Below are 19,733 nucleotides of genomic sequence, written 5' to 3'. Positions count from 1 at the left end.
GGTACTGTTTTTCCAGAGGGTTTTTCTGGCTTCTTAATCAAAATCAGGTGTCCAAAAGTGCGTGGATTCATGTCTTGTTCTTTATTTTGATTCAATTGCTCTATGTGTCTATTTTTATACCAATGGTATGTGGTTTTACTTTACTATAGCTCTGTAGTACAGCTTGAAATCAGGAATGGTAAGACATCCAGTAGATTTTTGTTGTTTGTTTTTTATTGTTTAGAATTGTTTTTTCCTGTTTTTCCTCATACAATGTTGATAAATTTCCTTAACTGAAAAGCATTCAATTTTGCACCTATCACATTTCATATGTCCATTTTTCTGTTAATGGAGACTGTGATTGTATCAATACTAGAGACATGTGAATAGGCAGAAATAAGTATTAGTTCAGGTATCTATTTGATATAATGAGTAAATTTCCTTTGGTTATATACAAATAGTGGGATTTTTGGATACTGTGTCAATCGTGATTTTGTTTTTAAAGGAATTGTCATGATGTTGTGCTTGATGACTGTACTGATTTACATTCCCTTCACAGAATATAAAAGTCTCCATATGCTCACAGACACTTGATTTTTGTCTTTGGTTTAAAAGCCTTTGTAACTAGAGGGAGGTGAAATTATATTGTGGTTGTGATTTTGATTTCTCTCGTTATTTGTGTTAGTGACTATTATTAAATAGGCTTGTTGTTATTTCCATGTTTTCTTTTGAAAAAATACTCACTCAGGTTAATGATCTATTTTTATTGCATTGTTATTTTTTTGTTATTGAATATTTATTTTGTTTTTTAAGGTTTACTATATTTATTTTCCATGCTACTTGTCACCATTGTCCATATACGTATATGTGAACATGTACATAAGCAGAAAACAGAAGACAGCATCTGAACCCTTCCTATACAGTTTACAGGTGTTCACAGTGCCTAACTAGTTACACAGGTGCTAGAACTGGGTTTTAGTTCTCATGATTGTTGAGCAAGTGTTTCAAGCGCTGAGCCATCTCTCCATGCCCAGAAGACTTGATATCTTCCCAAAAGTTGAATTAAATGATACGGAGCCATATGGGCCATGTCACATAGTATATTGTCTAAAACATGCAGATGGCACTGGCACTTAACTTCTCATTCTCATCTGTCACTTACTGAAAAGAGGGTTTCAGGGTCTTAACCTTCTAGCTCATTGGGTGTGAACCATGCAGGCTTCTTGGTGAAGGGAAGCCACAGAAATCTTAGGTGCTTTAGATAAGAACCCTTAAGTACCTAGGGAAAAGTATGACTGTGAAAAAAAAAAGGGGAGAGGTCAGAGAACAAGATAGAAGACAGTTTGCTACACTTATATTTTCTAAAAGCACAAAAAGAAATGAGGAAAGATGTGACTTCTTTGGCAGAAATTAACCTTGGTAAGACAAGAAGAGTTAGGAGAAATATTCTGAAAAAGTAGATGTGTGTGTGTGTGTGTGTGTGTGTGTGTGTGTGTGTGTGTGTGTTTGACTGCTTTTAACACTAGCTCTGTCTACACTATTCATCAACTCTAATTTGAACTAGACACTGTACGCTTTGTGACTGTCATCATCTTAGAAAAACCATTCTTCTATACCATAAGCTAAATAAATTGTAAATAAGCAAAACATTGGGCTAAAATGTAGTACATTAAAAGTTCAAGGTTGGCTAATATAGAGTTATAGAGTTATCTAATGCTTCTTATATAAGTTATTTCTAAAATATCAGCTATGTTTTTGATCAATGGTATGAAATGTGATTGGAGATGTTCCATTGAAAATCATATCAAAATCACCACAATCATCTTTGTGTTATTTTGCATGATATTTTAAAGAAAAAACACATTACAACTTCTTAATAAACAAATTTGCTTTTTGTTTAACAAACTTATTAATCACAGTTTTTTCCCAAATAATAGTTATCAGAACCATCCACCGTCCAGAATGGTTTTAAGATACCAATTATGTAATTGAAAACTGGCCCACTATAATTGAAGATTGTTAATTATTTAAAGTATGAGACACAATATAGTCATAATGGCAATGTGAAGCTGAGGGAAATTTAGGTTGTGTGAATATATTTTGCATGTTTGATTGAAAAGGGTGATAGAAAAATGAATGAACTGTATATATACAATGCTAACATTTCAGAGTTGAAGATTAATAACAAAACTTGGCCACAAATAATAAAAAGGTTAATATTGGCAAAAAAATAAATTTAGGAGTGAATGATACCCTTGTAAAGAGTTTATTAAACTATATGTGACTATTAGTCAATATCATAATATAGAAATAAAAATAAAAGGATTGAGTTCCTTTTAAAGAGGGAGATGAAAGCCCTTGTGAAGGAATTAAATGAGATAAAAGAGAGAAAGTATGTAACACTCAGACAAGCAACAGGACCATAAGTAAGGTTCCATAAATATGCAATTATAATGGAAGAAAAATAAGATAACAGAAAATGGAAGAGATGAAGATAAGAGGGGTATAAGAGTCAAAGGCCAAAGGAGATTAAGAAAAGGGTTTTAAATATCAACAATATTACTGATATTCTCCCTTCAAATTCAAGTTAACATTATTTTGCATGCTATTTTTAAATAGTTATTTTGTAGTGACAGTCAATGATATTATGACCTCCTACTCATCACTTCGGTAACATGAAAACAGTATGAGTAACATCATATTCACTATGGAACCTATTTACTCTGCTGAAAGATGATTATTGTGATTTTAAGAACTGACTTTTCCATAACTGACTTTATTAAGTTGGGATCTGCACAGGTGAAAGGAAAGGGAGGAGGCTGTGTTTGTGATGAGCTTTTCATGGAAGTTGTGTTTCCCTAAGGCATGGCTCCAAAGCCCAACAGTGTCATGATCCCCAGAGGGCACAGCTTACACCTATAAATATCAGCTTATAGGTACACTGCTAAGGCTGTGCTCATATCCAACTCTTCTTAAATTCTCTGTGCACAGTCATTATAATTGCTCATAGAACTAGCAAGTTTAATTAAAATAAAATTTACAACCAATACATTCTTTTAGTATTGTAGTTTAGAATTAGTATTTTGTAGTATTTAATATTGTAGTATTTAGTATTAGTATTTTGATACAGATTTCAAATATATAGACAAAAGCTTTCAGTATGGAATAATGTCCCCACCTTATCCCAAACTTGGCACAATCCACTTCTCCAGACAATCCCTGGTCTGCTTTCTGACAGAATGTAGTTCATAAGATGCAAGCCATATCTATATTTTACCTTTAGGAATAAGGGAAATTTTAATTTACCCATATTTAAGATTAACATACACATTAAGCCAAATCTGAAATTGGCAGAGTTAGTTAATACTGTAAAGTGGCATGTTCAAGTATGGGGGGAGGATAATACATCCCCAATCAAATTTTGTATTTGGGTGCTTATTTATTTTGTAATTTGATCATTTATATGTTTACTATCTCATTAAAATTGATGTTATCTTGATCACCACTCCCTTTCATGTTTTGCACTAACCTTTTCTCTATAGAAAACAATCTTTTCAATATTTTTCCCATGAAAAAATATTGAAAAGATTGTAAATCAAGTCTATTTATAGCAATGGGATTAGACTCTGGTCAACCCAAGGACTTTTCATTGAAAGTAAATCTCTTAATCTTGCTCCTTCTTAGTATAACAGATTTGTATCCAGTGTAGGTTTTTTTATCTACTAGTAGATAATGATCTCTGAACTTTTATAATCTTATTGACCTAGTTCTTGTTACTTTAGATATAATCAAGATGCTTCAATTACTTTTTTCTTTCCTCAGGCTAAAGTGCTATGTCACAGGTAGATCCTCAAAGTAGGACTTAAATTTTTAAAAATTGACAGTTCCAGAATGGTCTTCCCACTTTAGAGTTTCATTGTTATTAGCTTTCTTGTTAGTATTGTTCATTTATTATTCTCTTCATTTCATCACATTCCAAAGCTAAGCTTTTTACAAATCATTGGTATGCATGGATAAGTAAGCATTTATAGCTTAGTTCATGGCTTTAGACCTTGAAGTATATAAAAATATTTGTACATACAATGCTTATGTTTTCTATATATAAAGGTCAATTTGTTACCTTTTAAATGGACCTTAATATAAATTTGAAGTTGCCTTTATTTGGAGTTACCTTAAATAAAGTTATCTTAAAAATATAATTCAAAATCAAACCAATATGCTTATTGACATCCTTTTTTGTTCACAGATGAGGAAATGGATGTACAGCTATAATTAAGTTTAAAAAAAAACTTACCCAATTGTACACAGTTTATCACTCTTTTCTGATAACTGTAATACCCATGTTTTTTCTTCCATGGCCCACCACATGTAGATACATCAGAAGAATGAAATAACTAATGCAGATAGCATTTTCATCTTATATGAATCATGGGCTATGCAGAAAACAATATGGAAATTATTTTAATAATGCAATAGACAATGCATTAAAAAATACACACAATCATTCTTATTTTATTAATTAGGACATTATAAATATAAACTTTATAAATATGCATCATCCTAAAGCAGTTGTATAATAAATAGGAACTGCATAAAAAGTAGTGGTTGTATTAAAGGGTGTATTATTTTGAAAATTAGTGCAGTTTTTACTTTGCCAAGGTTATCTGTAGTTGTTTTCCTGAGATGAATGTTTATTTATATTATTATTCACTTACTTCAATACATCAACTTGATGCATTTGATGATTTTTTATCATTTGTACAAAATGAACCATAAGCATTGCAGCTGATATCACAAGCATACCAATAAAATAATATATCCCGAGGAATATATTTGACAGTCCATTAGTTAATACACACACACAAAAAGCCTGTAAATAGGTATTTGATATATAAGTTAAGCATAACACTAAAAAAGTATCAGTTCTAAAGTGAATAACAAAATGAATTTCAGAGTGAATTTTTAAAATTTATATTAAAAATAGATTCTTCTCTTATACAACACATCTCGACCACAGTTTCTCCTTCCTCCACACCTCTGAGCTCCCCTCACCCCACCACCGCTCTGGACAGTGTATCTCTGACTCTTTTGCCTGCATTAGGAACTCCTTTTCTGCTATTGAGTTTCTTGGTCCCAGTGGATTTTATCTGTGATTATAACCCTAAAAAGAAAAAAAAATATAAACAATTTTTGAGGGAACAGTTTTGTATTTCTTACTTATTAAATTCATGATCAACAAGTCATAGATTGAATTTTTTTCTCTGTAAGTAGGTTCTCTTGAATCTAGTCTGAAAAAATCATGTAATCATTAATAGAGCAATTCAGTTATTGTAGTTTGCTAAACTATTGAAAATGTAGAAAGGTCTGTTTTGCAAATGATACAATATATTTAACTTATTTGTTTGGCCACATTTCTACTAGTGAATTTTTTTTTTCTTTTTGGAGTGCTAAGAGTTTGAATCAATATACAATACACAGATAGGGCATCATATATAGTTCAATAGAAATATCAGGATACAGAAAAACTTAGTAGTCAACAGAACAGAAATAATATTCATATCTGGGAAGCTACTGGACATGTCAATTACTATTTCAGAATTATTTAGGCAAAGAAGACATACAATAAACTCGTGATTCAAAGAACTTCATGATATCAGAATTGTAGAGGATTGAAGGATTTTTAGATATGAAAAGAGAAGGCTCAAGGAGGAATTAATCAATCCTTGGGAGTTAAATAAAAAGTCTTCTTCATTGACTTGAAAATTGACGTGGTGTATAAGTATTCATTGGTAAGGAGAGCAAACGCTCCTTTGTATTATTTTCAAATTAAGGAAGAGCATTGTACAAGTGAAATGTTAGAGAGAGTGAGCTTTAACTTTAAATACACAGGAATATTAAAACATGTTACACTGCTGAAAAAAATTTGAAGATGGAATAAGTTAAGCATATAAGTTAAGCATAACACTAAAAAAGTATCAGTTCTAAAGTGAATAACAAAATGAATTTCAGAGTGAATTTTTAAAATTTATATTAAAAATAGATTCTTCTCTTATACAACACATCTCGACCACAGTTTCTCCTTCCTCCACACCTCTGAGCTCCCCTCACCCCACCACCGCTCTGGACAGTGTATCTCTGACTCTTTTGCCTGCATTAGGAACATGCACATGAGGACTGCCATGACAACATTCCTTGATCATTCTAAATGGACTGGGAGTCAATTCAGAAACAAATGATAGGTATTAGGGTGAATGTGTACATGTGTACAGGAGCTATAACTTTCTCAGCATATTTTAAGGCATTTTTATCCCACATAATTAGAGAGATTCTAATAGTAATGTTTGTTTGTTATTCATGATCAGGAATTTAAAGTAAGAGAAATAATCAGGAATTACATTCTCTTTAGGGATATATTAGATGCTTTCTGTGACCCACAGCAGCTGGAATTTCAGTTATTCACTATTATTTCTACGGGTATTCTTAAATCTATCTACAAGGAATAATTTTAATAATAAAAGCTGTGTCACAAAGTTAAAAAACAAAAACCCAGGCTATAGAGTTAACTAACACAAATAAATAAAGAGCGAACACACATAACAAAATAAAATAACTAGAACTGAAAATGATTTAGGCTATTTATATGATATGAAACCATAGGGCTATGTCTTTTATTTTTACTGCATTATTTTAATCCATTCATTTAGTGAGAACATGGCACTGTAGATGCAGACATACAGACAACTAAAATAATCATAGCTGAGTTATGTTGAAGCCCATTATCTGACTGTGACATCTGTAGAAATTATTTCATGCCTACATGGAAGAATATAATAAATGTGATGTTGAAAACAATGGCTTAATAAATCTTAACACTAATCTCAAAATATTATATGGATAAGCTCAGAGTCACTTTTAAATCATTAGCCCAGATTATCATTGAACCCATTTTCCTTTTTAAATTAATAGAAAACTTGCAGTAAAATCATTAAAAATCTGAAATTTTAAGCAACATCCTTTCCTGTCATTCTGTGTCTTCTGCAATTATTTGTCCCTAATATTCTAGAAACAAATGTGTACTTTACACACATTGTTTACTTTTTTCTTTCTTTTTTTTTTGTTTTTTGTTTTTTGAGTCAGGGTTTCTCTGTATAGCTTTGAGCCTTTCCTGGAACTTGCTTTGGAGACCAGGCTGGCCTCAAACTCATAGAGATCTGCCTGCCTCTGCCTCCCGAATGCTGGGATTAAAGGCATGCACCACCACCGCCCAGCTACATACATTGTTTTCAAAGACTCATCTTTTATGGACATTTGGTGATAATTGTTTAACACACAAATGATAAACCTCAACCTCAGGGCTTATGGGTTGTCTTCAGTTTGGTGAATGATAGATATTAAATATTCAGCAATAAATGTTTATATTTGAAGACTATCTAATTTTTGCTTGCTTGTAAAAAAACATGAACTGAAATAATTTATACCCATTAGATAGTTATGCACTCTTAATTTATAAAGTCATAAGATTTCTTGTATGTGTGTTTAATTTATATAAAGTTTATAAGCAAAATAAAGGCTCTAAAAATGCACTTGATAGCACAACTCTTTCTAAGCAGTTAGTTCTAACTTTTTCAATTGTGGCAGAGCTACTAACTGTTAACCAGCCTTTACACACTCTGGAAGGAAAACAAAGATAACATGCTTGTGTGGCTGTGAGATCAGCTTATGGCTTAGATCACCACAAAGAATGATTCAACTTCAAATTGTGTTTTTTTTTTAATTGAGGCTTACATTTTGATCTAGCATTCAAATTCACTTAGTAACAAGACTATGCCACTTAGAGTTATAATCACCTAATGTTCCCATAAAATTTGAATTTTAAAAATCAGAAAAAGAGCCAAGCTTGTGTGACCCTCTCTATTGCTCCCATAAAAATTAAAGGATGTGATTGTGTCTGAGCTCCTTTGAAGGTTTGGGCAAAAGAACAGTGGAATATTTAATGAGACTTAGAAACACAGAACAGCTGGATTCAGACTCCAGGGCATGTTGTAAGCATATTTGATGTGACTTCTGTGAAAAAGAGAGATGTAGAATATTCACTTAACAGTTATCAAATAACCAATCAAAGACACTTAATAATGCTGACACCTCATTACCATAAGGCATAAATAGTAGCCTTTGTATTTCCAGTTTTAAAATACAAAGGCCTGCAGATGCTCAATAAATTTATAGAATGATATAGTTTTAATTTAAAGTCATGTGTTTTTTTTTCTTTTTTTTATTAAGTGTGAGATGGCACTTTAAGAAACTAAAGGTGTCCACACAGTGGAAAGGACACAACTCCATTTTTTCTTCAAAGATATTCATCTCAGCATTGAATGGAGAAATTCAAACAGCTGGGACTGAAAAGAGGAATGTAATTGGCCTGTTTAGAAAAAGTCTACAAGGGTAACAGTGACTAGATTCAACATGCGACTGCCATCGTGATGAATGTTTACACCACTTTCTTGAGAGCCAATTACACTGTTTTTTTGTACAGGGACTGGAGATCAGCCAGATCAGTGGTGTACACAAAGCTGCTTTGGATCTGTCTTTTCAAAGAAGAACTCCACAAAATGCAACAGCAAGGTTGAAGCATTATTCCATTCTGGTAAGAGATGCTTTCTGTTTCTTTGCTATGGTGAGAGTTAGATAAGAAATCCTTTCAGACCATAGCGTGGTCAGACAGGAAGCAGCTGCTCTGAGATACAAGTTATAAAATGTTTTGTGCTTTGAGATTTTTTTTTCATGATGCTTTTTGCCTTATGTTGTAGCAAGATAAACAGTAACACTAAGTTCTGCTGTCCGTGTTTAAACTTGTATTGGAAGTATGGTTTTCTAGAGCTACTTGGCGTCGAATGAATGTGAGGTTATGTGATGTTTAATACTATAACTCTGGTTGAGATGAAGGCTATTGAAACCATAGTGAGTTATTCCATGTGCTTAAGTCTTCCTCAGTCCAATAATGTAATGAATGGCCACCCACTCAACACCACTAAGTGCACCTTGGAGATTATTGACAGACATTCTAACTTCCTTTCATTTTCAGAATTGGAAAGCTGTAGGAAAGAACTCTGAGTGAATTGGTTTATATATGGATTTTCCTTTTAGCACTAAATAATACAAAGGTACATAAATGTGTAACGTGTGTGGCTTTGTTGTTCTTATCTTTAGGCTGTACTGCTCTTCAATAAGTATACAAAGAGCTCTACATGTCAGCAGCTCTCCACGAATTCATCTGTGTCTAAACTCCTAAGAAAAAAATTAATATCTATCTATATGTACATGTGTCTAAATCTATGTATATATACATGTCTCTGTATATACATATGTGTGTGCCTGTGCCCATCCATGTAAATGTGTTTATGGAAGTAAAATTCACATGTGAGTTTATATGTAGAATTATAAATGACCTTCTGAACTTAATTTCAAAATTAATTGTAAATAATGGCCACTGTATGTGCTATAATAGTGTAAATCCACAAGGTTTTATGACTTTCAGGTTTCACTTTTGTAGCTTCATTATCTTAGTAAGCATTAATTTCAGAAAACAATGATGTAACTATCAAAAGAATCTTCCCAACCAAAGAGTTTCATTTGAGATAATTCTGGTCTTTCAAATGAAAAAAAAATATTGAATGAGGCAATTTTATTCAGTTCTGCTACTCAGTTGCACCCATATTTATGTGCCTATCAGGTGTGGATATAACCCATTTGGGGTTTATACACAGCTTTAAAAGGATAATTAATTTGCAAATATTTGTATGTCTCTACTAAATACTCATATTCCCTCTACCTTTTCAATTTTTAGGACCCATTTACCATGATCATTATTTTAGAAATGAAAATTCTTAAATTTTAATTTAAATGAATGTAAAAGTTTTGTGCAAATTCAATGAACGTTTAGCAAATAGGCTTGAAAATTATTCCATTAAAGTGAGGGTTTGACTAAAGACAGACAGCAAAGAGTACTTAGAACCATGGAGACTTCAAGGGGATGCTGGGTGAAAGGAGAAATGAATTCTCTGATTTAACAAATGGATCTTTTCTTTAACTCATGCTTGGTGGCATTGTGTTCCCCAAAATATTGTGCATGCTTATAAACTTATGTGGGGTCAGAGAACGGAACAGCCACAATATTAAACATAGAGGATAGGCAGTGGTAGTACACACCTTTAATCCTAGCATTCCAGAGGCAGAGATCTACCTGCATCTCTGTGTGTCCAAGGATACAGCCAAGCATGGTGACTCACGCCTTTAATCTCAGAAAGTGAGCCTTTAATCCCAGGGAGAGATGGCAGAAAGCAGAAAGGTATATAAGGCATAAACACCAGAAACTAGAAGCTTTTAGCTGGTTAAGGCTTTTAGGCTTTGAGCAGCACAGTTCAGCTGAGATTCATTTGGGTAAGGACTCAGAGGCTTCCAGTCTGAGGAAACAAGATCAGGTGAGAAGTTGGCCAGGTGAGGTTAGCTGTGACTTGTTCTCCTTCTCTGATCTTCCAGCACTCACCCCAATACCTGGCCCCAGATTTGATTTTATTAATAAAAACTATTAAGATTCTGCTATACTCATGAGCTTACATAGTTTCATCAAGGCCATCTCTCTTTCTTCCCTACCATTTCAATCATATACATACATTATCTTGCTAAAAGCCATGAAGCTATTGGCAATTGTTAGCTGCCCTAAGATTGTACACCCTGTTAAGTCAACCACACTCCACAGAAAGAATTCACATTTAATATTATTTGGAGACCAAAACTTTGTGCTGAAGGATTAAAACAAGAATAGGATAGGGTTGAGTGGGTACTGAAAAGGGCCGAATCAGAGTTGGAAAGGGAGGAGGAATTAAGTATAATCAAAATCTGTTAGACAAAATTTGCATAGAACTAACCAAAATTAATGTACATGCATTGAATACAATACATTTTTTATACTTTTGGTATGTATGTTATATGGAAAGAAGTCCACAAGAAATAACACTGCTCTGGATTAAATTTTAATATAAAGGGTTCTAAAATTATCATTAGCTGCTTTATCACCTGTCCAAATTATAGAACTCAATATTAAGAATTGCTTTAACAGTCCATGTTTCTAATATCTCAATAATGTGCAACCAGAATAAAAAAGTATTAATTTCTTAAGGTACTATCTTTCTCACATATGACATTATGCTTATATAAAAAATAAATCTTACTGGGATAGTCATATTTTTTCACCGTCTTTGCCTTTAGAAAGAGCAATTGTTAAATCACAATGCATACATACATGCATGCAGACGTGCACACACATGTATACACATTCATGCACACAGGTTACTCACACTGAATTACAGAAGATAGCAGAGATGGGCTACCATACCAACTGAGTCTCATTAGGAATCTGTTGCTGTGGATTCTCTCAGAACTTTATACTTTCATACCTTGACAAGAAGACCATAATACTGAAGACATCACACACTTAAGAGAGAGATTACTAAAATATCAAGTTGATACTGAAAAACTCCGTCTCTCCTGCCTAGCTTTGTGGTAGTATTCTATTTGTACTGAAATGTGATTTTGATTGTATGTTAATAAATAAAGTCGCCCGGGGGTCAGATCTTTTAGAGCCATAGCAAGAGCTTGGCATGGTGGTGCATGCCTTTAATCCCAGCACTTGGTAGACAGAACTAGGTAGATCTCTGTGTGTTCAGGGATACAGCCAGCATTGGAGACATATGCCTTTAAGACCTGGAGGGCTGTACTTACAGGCAATGACGAGGCAGTCATGTGTTTGGGTTTACAACCAATGAAAAGGCAGAACAGAAAGACTATATTAAAGACAAACACACAGAAAGTAGCTCTCTTTCGGAGAGGTAGGAACACCGCAGGAGTAAGGGTAAGGTTTTAGCTCTGAGCTCTGACCTCTTGGCTTTCTCTTTTACATTGGTTCTGTGTTCTTATTTAATAAGACAGTTGGATACATCTACATAGCTTTCATAGTGCCGTAAGGTGCCTGGCATAATAACAGAGGGTAAATGTAATTGTCAGTCTTACCCAATAAGAGCTACAGAAATGACCAACCTGGAAAGAAAAGTTCTTTGCTGCAATACTGGCACAAACATCATAGGAATAACAAACTATTGCTTGTTATATTTAAAACCTGCTCTATAAGAGAAAACCAATGCCTGGTAATTCATCCTCTCTCTCTCCCAAGAGTTATCAATACCTCTTCAGTGAGGTGTGTGATATTTGTGCATATCACCCTTCTCCATGTTAGACTATTTTTCTGCCACACCTGCTGATATTCTCATGTGTATCTGCCATGCTGCCATCTATAAAACATCATGTCTTTGTATTTTCCAACCACATTTGACCCTTAAAATCTTATGATATTTGTCTGCAGTGATCCTTGAAGTTTGTGACAAAAGTGGAAGATTTTATAAACAATGTTAATTCCTTCCTGCCTTATCAGGCTTTGTTGGCTAGGTTTATGTCCGTGTGACACTGATATATTGAGAGTTATACTCACAGATTGGTTGGTGTGTGTGTGTGTGTGTGTGTGTGTGTGTGTGTGTGTTAATAGGCTTCTGTAGTACCAGATTTCCGTATGATTGTTTTTCAAAGTTCTTTTATGTTATTTACCAATTTTTGTATTGTGTAATCTTTCCATCCATAAACCTAATTTAAACATTCTTTTTCCATTATTCCCCTTTGACCTTTTGTAAACATACCTGAAGCTATAACTGAACCCAAACAAGTTAAGAGAAGGAGAGAGAGAGAGAGAGAGAGAACGCATGAAATTCAGGAAGAGACTGCATAAGCATGAAAATTTCTAAGAAAAGATTAATAATTCATTTAAAAATTAGTGAGATGTGAGTGATAATATTTGGAAAGTTTTACATGGAATATTTATTGATATTTAGTATTCAATATAAAGAGTATTTAATGATATTTAGTATTCAATATAAAGAGGACTATGCTCATTTTTAGGTTAATACATAAATGTGAAAATGTATTTTTTAATTAAATTTGAAAAGTACATTTTCAAGAATGGGTTTTGGGTAACTCAGTTTTATTCTAGCTAGTCACAGGATGTCTGTGTTTATAATTTGACTTAATGAGACTAAATAGTCTAGGTGAACATTAACAAGTTCATAAGTAAACAATTTATTGTTCATTCAAACATGATTTGCCAGATTATTCTAAACAGTAATTACTATCTCATAAATACTCTGTTCTAATATTATGTTCATTTTCTATAATGTGATATTTTCAGTAATTAAGTTGTTCCAGTAATGCTTGTACTACCAAATTCATGTGCTAATGTTACCAATTCCCATATATACTCACCACAGTGAACAGATGCTAACAAAAGCTAAGCCAGTTTCATTTCACTAAAACTGTTATATTCAGAGATAGTTATAGAGGAGATAAATTTCAGTGTTATTATGATGAAGTGGATAAATAGGATAGATATATAGTCAGATGTTAGAAAGATGGACAGATGACAGATAGATATGGATAGACATAAATATAGATAGAGATATAGATAGATATAAGTAGATCTGTAATGTCAATGGTTTGAAAATTCCATCTATAATATGATACTATACTTAATTTTTATATCCAACCCACAAAATTGTTAAACATACAAGTTATAAATTATTACAAGTAGATGATAAATAAATATATACATTATGATATATGGAGTCTCCCATATTACACATTATTTTATAAAATGATATTTATATAGTAGAACTCCACTAGAAAAGTGGAAGATTATATAAGCAGCATTAACTCCTTCCTACATTATCAGCTGTGCTGGCAAGTTTTATGTCAACTTGACAAAATTTAGATTCTTCTGACAAGAAGGAATCCCAAGTAAGAAAATGCTTTCATAAGATTAGTCTGTATGCAAGCCTATGGGGCTTTTCCTCAATTATTGATGGGGGAAGGCCCAGCCCATGGTGGGTGGTGTTACCCCTGGGCTGTTGGTTGTGGGTTCTATAAGAAAGCTGGCTGAGAAAGCCACAAACCGCTAGACAGTAATCAGCACTCCTCCATGGGCTCCTTCTTTCAGGTTCCAGCCCTCTTTGAGTTTCTGTCCTGACTTCCTTCTATGATGGATAGTGATGTGGAATAACCAAATAAAACAGTTCCTTCCCCAACTTGCTTTAGGTCATGGTGTTCCATCACAGCATTAAGACACAGGTATAATTTGCTATTTTAAAAATATAACTAGATATTTTGAATGTTAGGATCCTGAGACATAGGTCCTCAACATATTGCTCAAATGCAGCTGCTGTACCCACAGTTGTGCAGAGGCAGCTACAGGATTGAACTCTGCTTTGCCAAGCTTTTTTCCCTCTGTGCTTCTTCCCACCTTTGCTCATGGAACATATGCAATGAATTCCACAGCCAGAGTGGTACTCCTTCCTCCATCCCATCACCTAGTATTGTTAATAAGGTGGGTAATTAAACAAAGCTCCGCTAACTTTCAGTTATTCATCTTTGATTTGGAAATAATTACATCAATTTTATAGGATAAGATGAAATAATTTTGGTTAAGGATCATGTATAATGTGAATATTTCTTAGTTCTATAACCTAATATGAAGTCATTTAAAGCTGATACCTTTACTAGAATAGCTTTTAAATATTTCAAGGATTAAAAAGGTTCTTCACCTTCATTGACATTTTAGAAAATAAATGGCAATGAGATAATTTATTTCTATCACATAAAAGCAAATGACATTTTCTATTATTGGACCAGTGTGACTGTACTTTCTGAGAGAATCTCTCTTCTTCCTGAACGTGGGAGAGGTATGAGTGTGCTTGCTTGCAACTGTGTATGTTTGATAACCTTGAAATCTAATTGTTAAATAGAATTTCTGTAACTTTGCGACCCATCTCTGTTTTACACAGAAAAAATAAGCGATTTTACTGTATGTTCAAAACATAACTCTGTATACAATTAAGTTAGAACATGTTCTCATCATCTTGAGAAAGAAGCATGATGCATTATTGCCACTGAGTGCTGAAGGAGTAGGTGGGCAGAATCAAATCAGGAAAAATTAACTCTGTTAATGTTAAACAGTGCCAAAGCAGTTTCTTTTGCAAATGAAAGAATGGGAGTTTGTCATAGTAGTGTGTGTCAAATGTGGTTCTGGATATTTGGTTATGTAGGCTTTAAAAATTACTGAACAGCTACTTACCCACTTTCCCCAAAAAATATTTCTGGGGAAAATGGAAAGCTGAGTTTGCAGAAGACATAGGCATCTTTACTTCCCTTTATTCAACTGAAGATTGCTTTGGAACATTCTATTCCAGTGGTATGTGCTCCTACAAGTGCATACATACAATGACTTTCATATTCTCGAGGATGAGACTTCTAAACTAAATTTAAAGACATATAGAATGATTTTCTTTACATTATAACCTGAGTCAATGAAAATAGAAAGCAACATGCTACTAAAATAGTGTACTTATGTATGCATATTTTAATACAGTGTAATTCAGTGTTAGCAATCCTCCACAATGTGCATGCACAGGTATTCATGGGAACATTTATATTAAATAGGGTGAATGTATCATTCTGTTGGTGGCCAAAATTTAGTTTCTCTTTTCTAGAAAATTCATTAATATGGATAGAATTGAAAACATGTTTGTTATATGTTTTCTGAGACTTCCTGGGTTTTTGTTAATTTGGAAAATAATGTTTAAAGTGATATGATATTAACCTTCCACATTAAATAATTTTATTTAATATTAAACAAAAACAATAGAGATATTGGTTTAGACAGTTAAAAGCAGTAAATATTAGATGTTGACTTCAATATTAACATACTAAGATGATACAATGAAAAAAATGTTTCATTTAATACAAACAAAAAATGTCTTGTAGTCTGAGGACTACCTAATGGACAATAGTAAGGATCAACTTACACTTAACATAACGGATTTGGCAAAGGATCAAAAATCATCTTAGAAGACCGAGCTGATTTTCTAATGATTTTTGAAACTTTGTTCCAAAGGATCATTTTATTCTGATATTTGTGAGGTATACCTTTCACCTTTGGACAACAGTCACCCTACTTCACACAGCTCAAGGAATTGGTGATAATTCCCGGCATTTGATATTGGCAGGACAGAGTAGTAAGCATTCTGACTTTTACCAATCTGATATATTAAACATTTGATGGAGGGATGCGCAGTGGAAAAGCAGTTTGTCTTTGTTACACAGACACTCCTCATGTTTGCTTCATAAAACCTTGGAAGGGAATCAAGCTATTATAACAAAATAATACCTAACTGCAGGTCCATTTACACTTTAGACTATTTTATAATGTCCTGATATATTATGGGGTATTAGACAAAAGACTACCTGAATTATTTTAGTTGGAGAAAACATGTTTGTTTTTTCCTGGAATAAATTTTATACATAAAGTTAGTTTTTTCACAGTTCCATACAAATGCTATGCATCCTGATCATTTTCTCCCACACTCTATTGTCTGCTGCCAACTTCCTCCTATGCTCCCGAAAATTCCTTTTTTGTTTGTTACTAGTTTTGTTTTGTTTTGTTTTGTTTTTCTTAACATACTGGGGCCAGTTATGTTACTTTTCAAGCTAAAGCCCATCCAGATCATAAAAGTCATGTCTCACAGGCTTAATTTTGGTTCAATCCACACTTATTTGTGGGTCAGAAGACTGAGACTACACAACACTCTGACAAACAGTGGTATTGGTGTGTGTCTTTTTATATGCTGCATTGATTTTATGATTGTCAAAGATCAAAAGTGATGTGTTTTCCAACTACATGAATTTATCATTGATATTGATATTCTTTTTTCCTTTCTATGAGTAAATTCGGAAAGAAACTGATTTCGTATTTTCTGTATTGATTGACTAAAGCAGCCATATAGAGCCTCACAGTGTTTCAATATGTTTGACAGAAACATTATGTCTGTCATCATTAAAAAAATAATAATAATCTGGGCTTCAGTTCACCTGTATTTAAGCTAAGTAAATGATAAGTAGCTAGGAAGCATAAGAGGTTTGAAGTGGACGTGGTGGATTGCTCAATAGAAAAATTTCCTAGATTACTGAATGTCCTTGATTTCATTCGTAAGTCGTTATTCATCATTCTATTAAAAACAAAACAAAACAAAACAAAACACACAATTCTAATCCTTGTTTTAAAATATCATATGTGATATCAAAGTATTAGTAACTCAGTTTATCTTCTGCAGTTGACCTCTGCATAGTTTTAAATAATCAAGAGTGACTTTTAGATTAAAACTCACAATGTCTAATATGTTTTATTTTTATACAGATTGTGTCCCTTTAGTCTATGGTGGATTGATATGTTATTCAGCTTTTGTGTTTAATTTGTAAATTCAGTGTTTGATTTTTTAATCCACAGTCTTTAAAATACCATAAAGCTATTTGGAAAACTGTAAAATGTGGAAAAATTCTTTCCCCAAAGTGTTAATTAATTATTTAATTAATTTAAATAATTTGCCCTAGCTTTAATGCTTGCTGAAATTTAAGTATTCTATGAATAAACTTATCTATTAATCTGCATACTCAGAAAACTTCCAAAGTGCACGTTTGTCACCTATATGAATAACTCATGATTCCAGTTCATATTTCAACATTAACTTAATTAATTAATTAATGATTAATACACAGAATAATAATATTTGTTACATGTCCTAGAGGGCCTGATTTCCAGAAGCCTATGCTATTATTCCTGCACAGGACAGAGCAACTGTTGTGAATTGAGGCATATCCTAAAAGATCTCATCAGACAAATTATCAGTACATTAGTACCATTTCATGAAAATGTTTAGCCTTATTTCTGTCATAGGGACATCCAGAAGTCAAGTAAAAAGACTCAAGTTTAAAGTGGGTATGTTTTCCCCCACAGTAGCTATTCAGATTCTGACTCATATAACATTTCATTTGGTTCCCGTGGCCCAAGTTTATATTCTCTGTAGGAAAATAGTTTCAAAATGTGTACAATTTAAAAAACATTCAGGGCATCCAGCTAATTAAGTAGAAAGATTCAGATGTTACAAGAAAAGTTGTATCAGATAAGTATTGACCCGTTGGGCTTGTTTAAGGCCAAATAGCTTTTGTGGTAATTTTTATATGCTGAACATCTTTCTGGGCCAGAGCTGTTGTAAACTGCTGGGTGCATTAAAATGCAAGTTGACATAAAGCCAAAGAACAGTGTGGGTCTTAAAGCATTGTGGGTATCTTCTATGGTTTATATTTTGCAGAGAAACCTCATAATATTTTAAGATAACCTGGAAATACCTCAGTATTAGATGCTGCTGAGATTTGCCCTAGCTTTAAAGCTTGCCAAAATTTAAGTATTCTGTGAATAAACTTATCTATTAATCTGCATATTCAGAAAACTTCCAAAGTGCATTTTTGTCACCTATATGAATAACCCATGATTCCAGTTCATATTTCAACATTAACTTTTGTTTCTAGAAGAAAGATTTTGCCATGGTTTCTCCTGAAAGAGAAAGAAGAGAATCATATTTAAACTAATTCTAAATTGTTTTATTCCTAACATTTCTTATACATTTCTGTCATATGCCCCCCACTCAAAATTTGCATAGAAAGTGAGAACTATTTAAGGACTTTAGATTCAAGACATCTCCTAGAAATGAGAATTCAAAGATAATCTTCCTCAACCTGAGGTCACAACATGCATCCATTTTCTTAAGAAAAAAAAATATTGATTCCATGAGCATTTAGAAACAGTTTTCTTTCTTTTTTCCGCTAATCATAACAAAATGTCATGAAATAAAATAGAACAGGACAAGAGTAACAAAAATACCTGAATGATGCATTCATTCTCAATGAGTTCCAAGAATTATTTATCTATCAGACTGTGAGCCTTTAATTTTCCCCACAACTTTAAACATGATATTTTTTTCAGAAATTTTTTATTCATTTTACATACCAATCACAGATCTCCCTCTCCCCTCCTCCCTCCCCTGCAGCCTCCTCACAAACCACCCCCCCCCATTCCCTCCTACAAGAAGGTAAGGCCTCCCATGGGTAGTGAGCAGAGCCTGGCATCTAACCATGATATTTATCTAAAACCATAAAATCTCCCCCTTTCTACTTTATCTTCTTTCATGCTAAAGTAATGTGTTTCTTTCAGTATCTATAAGGATAAAATATGGCTGAAATGGAAATTATTTATCAAAATGTTAAATTGATGAATGTAAGTTTATATGTGGATACAAACTTATGTTTGCATGATTTATATACTTATCTTACATGAGTTTTATGTAAGTATATGTTTATATGCACACACACACACACACACACACACACACACACACACACACACACATTAAAAAGCCTGAAAAACTGGGTTTGAAGAACTTAGAAATGTTTAAAAGGAAGAAATTCTCTGAGTAAGAGAAGTTATAAAATATAATAATTTAACTGTTCTTCCATATTAAACATAGCTATTTAGAGCCTTTCATAAAATAAATACATTTTGAAAAAATAGACAAATGTGTTATACTGGTCCACCATGAATAGATAATACTGAAACACACACTATAGTGGATAAAGTCTTAGAAACAGACTTTGCTCTATTTTTAACATAAGCCATGTTCAATGCCTGTAATAACTCTCTAATCTACAGAAAGACATGAAAATTGTTCAGTGTGGAAAAAACCACTAGGATGTTTCTAGGAAGTTGTTTCAAC

General features: G+C 33.0%; 1 long non-coding RNA gene across 1 annotated transcript in view; it reads left to right on the top strand.

Moving 5' to 3' along the window:
- LOC114707281 overlaps positions 1 to 19,733 on the top strand; it is a 663,922-nt gene that overhangs the window by 272,617 nt on the left and 371,572 nt on the right. Inside the window, exon 2 of the long non-coding RNA XR_005089435.1 lies at positions 8,513 to 8,623. This is a non-coding gene — a long non-coding RNA (uncharacterized LOC114707281). The remainder of the gene's footprint in view (positions 1 to 8,512; positions 8,624 to 19,733) is intronic.

The sequence above is a fragment of the Peromyscus leucopus genome, chromosome 18, assembly GCF_004664715.2.
Source record: "Peromyscus leucopus breed LL Stock chromosome 18, UCI_PerLeu_2.1, whole genome shotgun sequence".
In the NCBI taxonomy this organism is placed as follows: domain Eukaryota; kingdom Metazoa; phylum Chordata; class Mammalia; order Rodentia; family Cricetidae; genus Peromyscus; species Peromyscus leucopus.
Note: the sequence above shows the minus strand (reverse complement) of the source record. Positions and strands in the feature narration are given on the sequence as shown.